Below are 10,772 nucleotides of genomic sequence, written 5' to 3'. Positions count from 1 at the left end.
TGTTAGAAGACAAATTCTCCTAATGCTCTAACAGAGAATGAAAGGAGATTGCTGAGCTTTGTCTTTCCATTCAAATAGGAAATAAAAACTACCAAGAGTTTACAAGCTGAACTGCAATGCGAACTTTAGCCATGTTTCTAGATAGTCCTCTGCAGCAAATCTCCAACATTACGTTTATGTCACAAAAGTTGACTTCCCCTCCACAGAGAACAAGAATAATGGTTTGAGAAAGAGCAAGTTAAGGGAGAATGGGGGAGAGTAGCTTTCATTCTTTTTATCATTTTCTGAATCCTAGTTGTATTTACAGTTAAGTTCAGCAAGGAAATCCCTAGATTTTTATGTTGATATCAGCAGCTAATTGTCTTTCTCTGACCAATGTCTCAGAAAAAAAAACGACAAAACAAAATGAAACAAAACAACAAACAAACAAAACTTTAGAGCCATCACTCAGTGTTCAGACCACCTAGCAGTTACACTGGTGTGTTTTGTATCTGCCAGTACTAGCTGACACGAATGCACTATGAATATATACCCAAAAATAGCTGATGGGGATTTATATTTACACTGAGTTTCCTTAACTCCCTGGCTTGAATTTTGAAAGCCAGCTTTATCCTGCAAGAGACTGATTGCTTTGCAAGGCAAAGCTGGTCTTTCATATGTATGTGTATATGTACTGTGCATGCCTTCAGACATTCAACAGTAACAGCGTTTTCCTCTCCATTTCTGTGGAAAATGAAAAATGATGTCAGCCTGATCCAATGGTGTCACATGTCTGGCTAGAAATTTGTATTCTTTCCTATTTTTGTATGAATTTCATTAATCTCTGCACATTTGTGCCAAATAATTGCTAAGATTACATCAACAATGGCCTTATTTCTTATTTATAGTGCACCAGTGCAGAAAATATAAAAGCTGAGGGAGTTTTTTTTACCCACATCACTTTTTGATGATGTGGGTAAAGATGTCAAGCTATGGCAAAGGGGGAGTTCAGAAATGGGATGCAGCCAGCAGGTAGTATTGTAACAGTTCTGTGGACTTTTCATTATAAGTTAAAAGACATGAGACCAACACTGTTTCCTTCAGACATAGTGGAATGAATTAATGAAGGAGTTAACATGGGAACCGAATGTGAAATGGCCATGGCTTGGCAACCCATGCTCAATAAAACACCTGGGGAACTTTTCCAGCCTTGTTGATGTGGAAAATACATAGAAATCTCTTTGAGGTGTTCTCCACCTTAGAAACAAGGGTAGATTTCATGACAAAAAGAGGAGTGTCCTTACATGGGGAAAGGTAGAATTATGCAGAATTTTTAGGATCAAAGCATCCCTTAAATTTGAACAAAGGATCATTTACTGGAACTGAGAGGTAAAGATATTATAATGGGTGACATGAATGACTGAATTTGTCTGGACTAAAGAAATGAAATTATGGGTAATACAATTAGGGTAGATGTTGCAAGAACACCTGAGCACTGGATACCTCCAAAAGTATAACAATTGTGAATGTGTAGAATTCTCTCTTCATGCTTACTTCCATAGCAAGAACTTTTCATTAAGTTCTGTGTCACTTGTTAGTGCAACTGCAGGAGGACCAGTTTTACATTTTATTTGTATCTCTCTGAAGTCTTTAAACAAGACCTTTAAAATAACAACTCGGGTGCTGAGATCAGCATAGAGCTTAAGAAGGACAAATTCTAACAAAGGGTATGAGATTTCAGAAAGTCTCAGCAAATTTTGTGTAGCATGTAGTTACATTGCTTTTGTTATGGCAGGCTTTTCTCTTTTCTTTAGGTGGTATTCATTTTAACATTTATTTTTGTTTTACACCACTCTGTATTTTTAGCTGTTAAGTTCAGACATTAGTCTTTCACCAAGTTTTTTTTTTGATGTGGCTATACTTAAGCATATCTGAGTGATTATTTACAGTTTTTAGTAAAGCCCAAACTTTTGGAGGCATGCTCTAAAATAGGAAAACAACTTTAATATGTCTCTTTTGACCAGAACTTTGGAAATAAAATTTGGGTTGTAAAAAATCATTCCAACCATTGCAATTTTGCAGTATTTTACCCAAAGTACTCTTACTGGTACAAAACTGGTACTTGTACTCTTACTGATACAAAACTGTAAAATTCCTGCATTAGACTTTTGAGAATTAATATTGAAAGTGCAATCAAAACAAATTTGCTATTTTTTTTTCCAATTTATACCAATTCCGGTACATGTAAAGTTAACCATTGTTTATCTTTAAACCTTGCTTTTCTATCTTGCTTTTACTTTGTTGATAAATCCAGCCTCCAACAAGCAGCAAAAAATAACTGGGAAGAGTATATTGAAATCACTGATATCACTAGTACTTACTGCTGCATTTTTTTGAGAATCTCATTTGCACATGTGCAACTTTTGTGGATCTGTTATCAGTAACATTGCTACTAAATTGAAATTTACAAGAATAAATCTTTATTGTTTTTGCTTCTTGACCCCTTCTGGCCTGCACAGCTTGTAAAGTGAAAGAAAGATTGCCCTGCCTTTATAAACAGTATTTATATAGAGTTTATTTTACATTTTTTCTGCATCTTAGCTTAGAGCACTACTGTCTAAATTGCACATATTTGTGAATATGTGAAGTTTATTATTAAGATATAGAACTATTTATATACTGGTTCTCTCACTTTATTTCTAAACCTTACATTTTGAATCAATTTCTATCTCACAAAATCATGCTGTTAAACACTACATATGTTCTTAACCCAGAGCATTTATTTACCAGATAATTTTTTCTAACACTTGAAATTAGACATAACACACTGAGACTTATGCAAGATGCAAAAATATTTTTCTGCAAAGTTGATCTATATTTATGCAAATAAAATTATTTGAGTATCAGACAAGTTTAATCACTTTATATGAAAATGTGTTCATGCAACAGCATAATATCCTTTAAGAATAGCACTACCTATTTATTAGAATTAAAAAATAAAATAAAAATGAAAATGGCGTTGAGTTAAAAGTTTTATAATATAATATTAAAGCATAAGTTTGTGTGATTTTACTAAACCAGTGCAACCTTTTAAGGCAAGAAAAAAATATGTGCATTCCAGCGACTTTGTAAGAGGGTCTTAACAGTTCGTAGCAACTGGTGAACGTGCTTTTGTCCTTTATTTTTTATTTTTTCTTTATGATATTGGTATGAGGGTATCTTAAAAAAGTCACTGGAAAGACGCCCATAAAGATCCATTTTCTAACTCTGTCTCATAACGTCTGATGTCTGCCCTTGACACGTAAGTACAGTCAGACGGGACAGCCTTTAGAATAATGCTGTTCTTAGTGTGAGGAGAGAAACATGGGATTGCACAAGTTATTATATATATATATATTATATTTTATTTATAATTTAAATTACTTATTTTTATTTATATATTTTATTTTATATTATATATATATATATTGTCAACTGCCTCAGACTAAGCAAGTGCAAGAATTTTAAAATATTTTTCAGTTAGAGAGAATAACCAAAGCAGGTAGACAAGAACCTCTTCAGGAAAGCTAGAGAGCTCTGTGATCCTCCCATTCAGCTGTCATTGTGCAAAGACGCGGAACCAGGGTACATTAAGCATGGACATAAGGAGACATTTTTTTAAAAGTACCAAATGAATAGCTAGATTTAACACTGGATCAGGTCCAATTATTATCATGGTTCACTTATATCATGGTTTGGCTTGCCTGTTTTTCATCTCACATCCCTGGCTGCCTTTCAATCTCTCTCAATGAAGATTCCCATGAAGTAAGTGTAGAGGTACATCAAAGTAGGGAACCAGAAAAAGCCACACTGCAAAGAGAGAGCAAAAACCAGAAGGACAGATGTCACTAATGCCAGAGGCAAGACTTCTTCAGGCAAGTTAAATCCTTTTCATAGTGTCAGCTTGACTGTAAAACACAAAGACATCGAGTAGGGCAACCTGGGAAGAAAAAAAAAACACATCAAATTTCAGGAAATCACTTTTACATGATTTGGTTACTAGTTTGCAGTTGCAGAAGACACCACTATGCTAGTGAACGAGTAAGTTGTATAATGCTGGCTAAAAATTGATTTTATGTACATTTTTGTTTGAGTGAGGAGGTGTATTTTAGAAAAATTGTCATCTTAATTTTCAATATGCTTGTGATGGAAAACTATACCACATCTCAGTAGTCTGCATTGGGATGTAATTTGAATCCTTTGAGATTTAATCCTAAGAAAAACAAGAAATGACAGGCAGACACCCTCAAAATCAAGTAGCTTGGGCAGTCAGATCTCTTTTACCTGGAGAGCTGAAATGATAGGTTCAAAATCACTCTGTAAGCTGGGAAGAAACATGCAAAGTCTTTCTGCTTATGTTGTTTGTCAGAACTGTAAGGGATATAAAATCATAGAATATCCTGAGTTAGAAGGGTCCCACAAGGGTCAATGAGTTCAACTCCTGGCTTCACACAGGACCACCCAAAAATCAAACTATATGTCTGAGAGCATTGTCCAAACATTTCTTGAATTCCCATAGGCCTGGTGTTGTGACCACTTCCCCAGGGTTCCTGTTCCAGAGCCCAAGGACCCTCTTGGGATGTTAGGAACCTTTTCCTGAAATCCAGTCTGAACCTTCCCTGTTTCAGCTTCATTCCATTCCCTTGGGTCCTCTCTATCACCAGAGAGTAGAGCTCAGTGCCTGCCCTTCCGTTCCCCTTCTGAGGAAGCTGCAGGCTGCCATGAGGCCTCCCCTCAGTCTCCTCTTCTCTAGGCTGAACAATCCAAGTGCTTTCAGCCACTAATCATATGTCTTGCCCTCAAGACCCCTCACCATCTTTGTAGCCCTTCTTTGGACACTCTCTATTAGTTTTCTGTCCTTATACTGTGGTGCTCCAAACTGCACACAGTACTCATGGGGAGACTGCACCAGTGCAGAGTAGAGCTAGACAACTACTTCCCTCAAATGGCTGGCAGTGCTCTGCCTGATGCACTCTGGGATACTGTCGGCCTGTTTGGCTGCCAGGGCACACTGCTGATTCATGCTCAACTTGCTGTCAACCAAAACCCCCGGTTCCCTTTCCACAGGGCTGCTCTCCAGCCTCTCATTCCTCAACACCTCCAGGGTTTCCCCTTTACAGAACTTGGTCTTTTTAAACTTCATATTGCTGGTGATTTCCCAGCTGATTTGTCAAGATCTCTCCACAAGGCTTCTCTACCCTTGATGGAACAAACAGCTTCTCCCAATTTAGCGTCATCCATAAACTTACTAAGTATACCTTCAAGTTCTATATCCAAGGCATTTATGAAAACATTGAAGAGAACTGGCCCTAAAACGGAGTCCTAGGGAATCCCACCAGTGAATGGCCACTAGTCTGATGTAACCCCATTTTCTATAACTCTTTGAGCCTGACTTGACAACCAATTATTCACCCATCATACCATATGTTTTTATATAGCTTTATGCTGGACATTTTATCCAGAATGATATTTTGAGAAACAGTATAGAAAGCTTTACTGAAATCCAAAAAGATGATATCAAATGGCTTTCCTTGGTCAACTAGATGGGTGACCCTGTTATAAAAGGAAATTAAGTTTGTTAAGCAGGACCTTCCTCTCATGAATCCATGTTGTCTGTGACCAGTGACCGCATTGTCCTTCAGGGGTTTCTCAGTAACTCTCAGAATAATGTTACCCATAATTTTACTTGTAAATTACTTTTTTGAAAATGAGTAATTGCCTTGATATATTCCCTTTCTAAGGACAAATGCAGTAAGCAGGCATCGAGAACTTTCCCCGGATGCAAATGCCAAATGTTAGACAAGACAAATACCAAATAATAGATATGTATAGTAAGAAAAAAATTAATCTTTTAAAAATTAATATGTTCTAGTAATTAGCCATTCAAAAATCTTTATTGCTGAAGGGGATATTTTTTCCTTTTCTGATTAATGGGTTACATAAATATTTAATTATTTTATTTTTTTTTAGCAAGAATTTTACCTGATCTGCTAAGATAATGTCATTGTGTATGAATAAAATATGTAGTTCTGTAGTTCCTCTTCTGAAATATTTTATCATATCTCTAACTTGTTTGGTTATTCTGGATTTCACCACATAAAAATGTTCTATATTGCCTTGCTGCAACATTGTGTATATCTTAACATGTAAAAATCGTATTCTTTAAAAAGTCTAGTATCTAGTGATTGTGTTTTTGCTGCACTTCACCAGCACAACACAATTCAATCTCTCAGATGTCATGACTCTTCCAGTTTTCGAATAACATCTTTATTTTCCTTGAACATCAATCACCAGCATTTCAGAGAGAAAAACCTTCTGACCAAGCTGTCAGTCATATGTTTAACATTTCAGACCTGGGGCCTGAGAGGTACTGATCCCAGTGACAGAGGGTCACCCAGAATTTCGCATCTCACTTGGCAGATAATTTTCAGAGCCTCATGGGGAAACCTGAAGAAGCCTATTTTACTAGGCTACTAAGAGATTATTTTACAAGAAACGTGATGCTTGGCAGATTCAGTGATTAAGCCAGTGATTTGTGACTCCACATGCTGGTGGCAGGTGGAGAAGCTCAGCAGCAAATATCACCATAAGAAAAGATTCTTTGCCTCAACTACCAACCAACTAGAGTATCTCCATTAATGTTGTCTGATACCACAACTGTGTGGTGAGGCATGTCCTGAAAGAGGTGGACAGGAGTTTGACACAGGTCTTTTCTTTCCAGGTCAGGTTAGAAGGTACACAGTTGAGTAAAATCAGAAAAACGTAGTCATTTTGTTGTGTACATAAGGGACTACATTTCTTTCCACATCAGCTGAGCATCCTTTGCTTGAGTAGCAAGTTTAAAAATATATCACATTAAAAATGGACTGAAAACCATATGGAAATTTGAAAGGAACTACTTTTTTGTGGTCAAATCACGGTCTTTGTGAAGTTATGGCTGAGTAAGTTAATTAGGTAACTGTAAATCTTTCACGTAGTATGTGTTTTTATTTAAAGTAGGTAGAACAGCTTATAGTTATTTCTATAAATAAAGCAAAAGGAAATATTTTGCAGAAGCAAAGACTGTTTGTGACATTTAGTGCAAGTGTTTCAGATTGTTTCTTTTAGCAATATATTGTTGCTGAAATGAGATAATTTGGCACTGACAAAGAGTGCTTTTGACTCAAGATGTAGGTTGAGGAATTTTGAAAGTAAACTCTTCTGCTTCTAATATAAGTAGGAAAATTCAAACGTGATTTGGACCTGAATTTGTAACAGCTAAAGTGACCACTAATTCTTATAGAAATTAATTTAAAACTTTATTTTTTGGTAACAAACTGCATAATTTCATGTAGTGTATGAAGTACAAATGAAAAAAGTGCATCTGAATTTTATTGTTGGTACATATAGAAGATTTTGTGGTGTTCCTGTTTTTCTTTTTTGATAATATTTTCATGTGATCCACACGAACCCATTAGACTCATGTTTTTTTTTTTTTTGTTTTTTGTTTTTTGTTTTTTTTTTCACAACCTCTGCTAAAGTAACAAGTCCTGATACAGCTGTGCACATTCTAGCATCTGCTTCGTATTCTAGCATCTGCATAAGGAAAGAGAGAAAAATAAATAGCCTTTGGTGAGTTAGAGGGTGCAGTCTGCTTTGCCATGGGATACATGCAAAAGTGAAGTGATCCAGGTTTCTGTCTTCTCAATGAGATATACCATTTCCAGGATGATAAAGCAAGCAGCATTCACAACAGCTACTTAAAATGGGTATACCCATTGTCTCTTTTTTCAATTTCTGTTTAACTAGGCCTTTCTACCACACTGCTAAGGGAGATGTCTATTTAAGACCCATGCCAGTTTGCTACCACTCAAGGTAATGAAATTAAAATACAGTCCTTGGCAATAACATTGTCACAAAGCCAGGAATAAATATTGACATCTTTTAGGCACAAAAGGTGAATAAATAAATAAATAAACACAGAGCAAATATTTTCTGCTCTGACTAAGAAAAACATTTTTCAGGGAATGAACTATATTTTCTGAATCACTACCTCTCATAGCTCAGCTACCTTTAAGAAACAGAGCTCCATGCCTCAGTGAAATCAGGCACAACATTTCACAGTATGGTAAATTCTTAGGAATATTTTAACAGAAAATTCTGTTACTTTGCACATTTGAATTTGTTTAATCTCTGAGACTGAAAATGATAACCTCTTGATCGTTTCAATTTGTTTCTTTTAAAAATTATAGATCTTGCCCGACTTGCCTCACGTGACTTGCCTGAGCTGGCTCACCAGGATTAAGAAGGAGGGACCCAGCCAGCTCCTCCACAGAGCTGTACACCCAGAAAAGTAGCATAGCTGTGAGCCTACTTTATTTCTTTTCCTCAGAGAAGACTCTAGAAAGGAGTCAGTATGGTGCTTCAGCTAAAGGACACAAACATCTTTGCACCAGCAGACAGCCCTATGGTTTTATCTAAATTCTTGAAAGCACAATGGTAATATGAAGCTAAATTTGTTTACCTACATCACATAGTCTTTACTTTCAGTATCATTCTCCCTTGAACAGACAGTTAAGTCAAAGAGCTCTATTCTGGTCTGAAAAGCTATTTTATTGCTAAGGGCCAGATTTCTGGAGCAACAAGATGTCTATGCAACAAACATTTACCATAACAACACAAATAACTGATTTATTATTCACATGTAAATATTCACACAACATTCAAATATACTACGCATGTGTATATTTCCAAAAATCTAGTCCTGATCCATATTTTAAAAGGAAACTTCTCCCAGATATTCTAATGTAATTTCCAGGCGATGGAAATGCTAACTGTATTGGGCAGCTTTCCCAGCCCTGAAGAAGAAAAAATGTTTCTCAGTGAACCTTTTTAATTCCTTAACATTGATTCATTTCTCTCTTGAAGTCAACTGTTCTCTGCTAGTCCAAGCTCCCAACCCTCTTGTTGTCCACCTCAACTGTGGAAGGTGAAAAGGTTCCGAGAACAGATATGTATTTTATATAGCTGTCTTTCCCTGGCTTCAGAGACTTCTACATCCTTAAAGACATTAACATACGACCTGTACAGATTTGTCTTTTCTTAAGACAGTTATGTGAAGAAACCTCAAAAAGAGAAGGGAGGGGGAATGGAAAGATGCAAAGGAGTGAAGAGTTTGGGCTACATACCCATCAGTGAATGCAGATGGATCAAATGTTATTTTCAGCTCTGTTATCCTCAAATCAAAGCTTTTCTAGAATCTTTGATTTTACCAGAATAACATCATGTTATGGAATTAATGGATATCAGCATGACAACATGAGTATTTTTATTTACCTTATTTTTTCTCATGTCTTATTTGATGTTGAATTTAACAAAAATATTTGAGGTAGCACAGTAAAGTCTGCTTTGCAGTAAAAACTGGAAAATATCAGAATAACCATGGTCTGCTGCTATAGGTATTGTTTGTAATGCCTAATAGCTACTAACATTTCTAGCATCCTACTTGTATTCTTTGCTGCATGAACATCCTGAAAGCATTTATATTCTATGTGAAGATCGCAGATGGCTATGTAGGAATAGAAGATAAAATCTGGAAGAAAAAAAGGAAGAAAAGCAAACACAAGGTCAAAAATTTTATTAAATATAGTTTCTGACAGTAACATAAGGTTGTCCTTTTTATAACTGTTTCTTCCTTTTTGATATATGTGCGAAAAAATAGTTGTTCTGAATTGGTAATAGGATTTTTTATTATTATTATTGATGCCGCATTCATGGTCATACAATGGTGGGGAGCATCTGGCAAGAGAAAGAACACTACAACCCACTGCAGAATTAAAAGAAATGAAGAAGGGAACTATGGCTTAATGACGAGTTTTGTTAAGGAAGGAAAGTTGTTATATTAGTAGTTTAATTAATGCAAGAATTCACAGAAACCTTATCTCATCGGAAAAGCAGAAATAATAATTTTAAGAGATGAAAATCTTCATCTATTTTATTTTTCTGTAATTAGATTTTGTCACTGTTGTTTTCCTTCTTGTCCTAGCTGCATGGGAGATTTACCAATATGCTAGAAATCTTTAAGCAACAAATGAGTGTCTGAATTGATGCTTACTGTCCAAAATTCTGGGAACAACTCCGTCTTTTTCCATGTTCATGCCCTAGAATAATCTGAACAGAGATTTCCACTTCTACCCTGTCCTTGTGAGGCCCCACTTGGAGGCCCCAGGTCTGGAGCCCCCAGCACAAAAAGTATGTTGATCTGTTAGAGTGGGTCCAGAGGAGGGCCACAAAGATGATCAAGGGGCTGGAGCACCTATCCTACAAAGAAAGGCTTACAGAGCTGGGGCTGTTCAGCCTACAGAAGAGAAGGCTCTGGGGTGATCTCATTGCAACCTTTCAGTACTTGAAGGGGACTTAAAAAAGACTCTTTGCTCAACCAGATAATGACAGAATGAGGTGGAATGGTTTTAAACTAAAAGAGGGGAAATTTAGATTAGAGGTTAGGAGGAAATTCTTCTCTGTAAGGGCGGTGAGGTACAGAAATTTGCCCAAAGAAGCTGTGGTTGTCCTTTTCTTGGAGGTGTTCAAGGCTGCATTGGATGGTACCCTGGGCAACTTGATCTAGTGGGTGGCATGGAAGGGACGTTGAAATTGTATGGTTCCTTCCAAACCGAGCTGTTCTATGATTCTATTATTCTGTAATAATATGTACCTAGCATATTTTTCTAGGTTTTATGTTTAAGATACAATCTTTTTTTTTTTTTTTTTTTTTT

At 36.3% G+C, this 10,772-nt stretch overlaps 1 long non-coding RNA gene across 1 annotated transcript; it reads right to left on the bottom strand.

The window, feature by feature from the left end:
• Positions 1–3,649: 3,649 nt before the first annotated feature.
• LOC311436647 lies at positions 3,650–4,965 on the bottom strand. The gene is made up of 3 exons (XR_014692995.1): positions 4,832–4,965; positions 4,303–4,389; positions 3,650–3,958 (listed from the first exon to the last, which is right to left on the bottom strand). It is a non-coding gene; the product is annotated as an uncharacterized lncRNA (long non-coding RNA).
• Between the last annotated feature and the right edge of the window lie 5,807 nt (positions 4,966–10,772).

Source organism: Aythya ferina (genome assembly GCF_964211825.1).
Source record: "Aythya ferina genome assembly, chromosome: 4".
In the NCBI taxonomy this organism is placed as follows: domain Eukaryota; kingdom Metazoa; phylum Chordata; class Aves; order Anseriformes; family Anatidae; genus Aythya; species Aythya ferina.
This window is presented reverse-complemented; position numbering and strand designations above follow the sequence as displayed.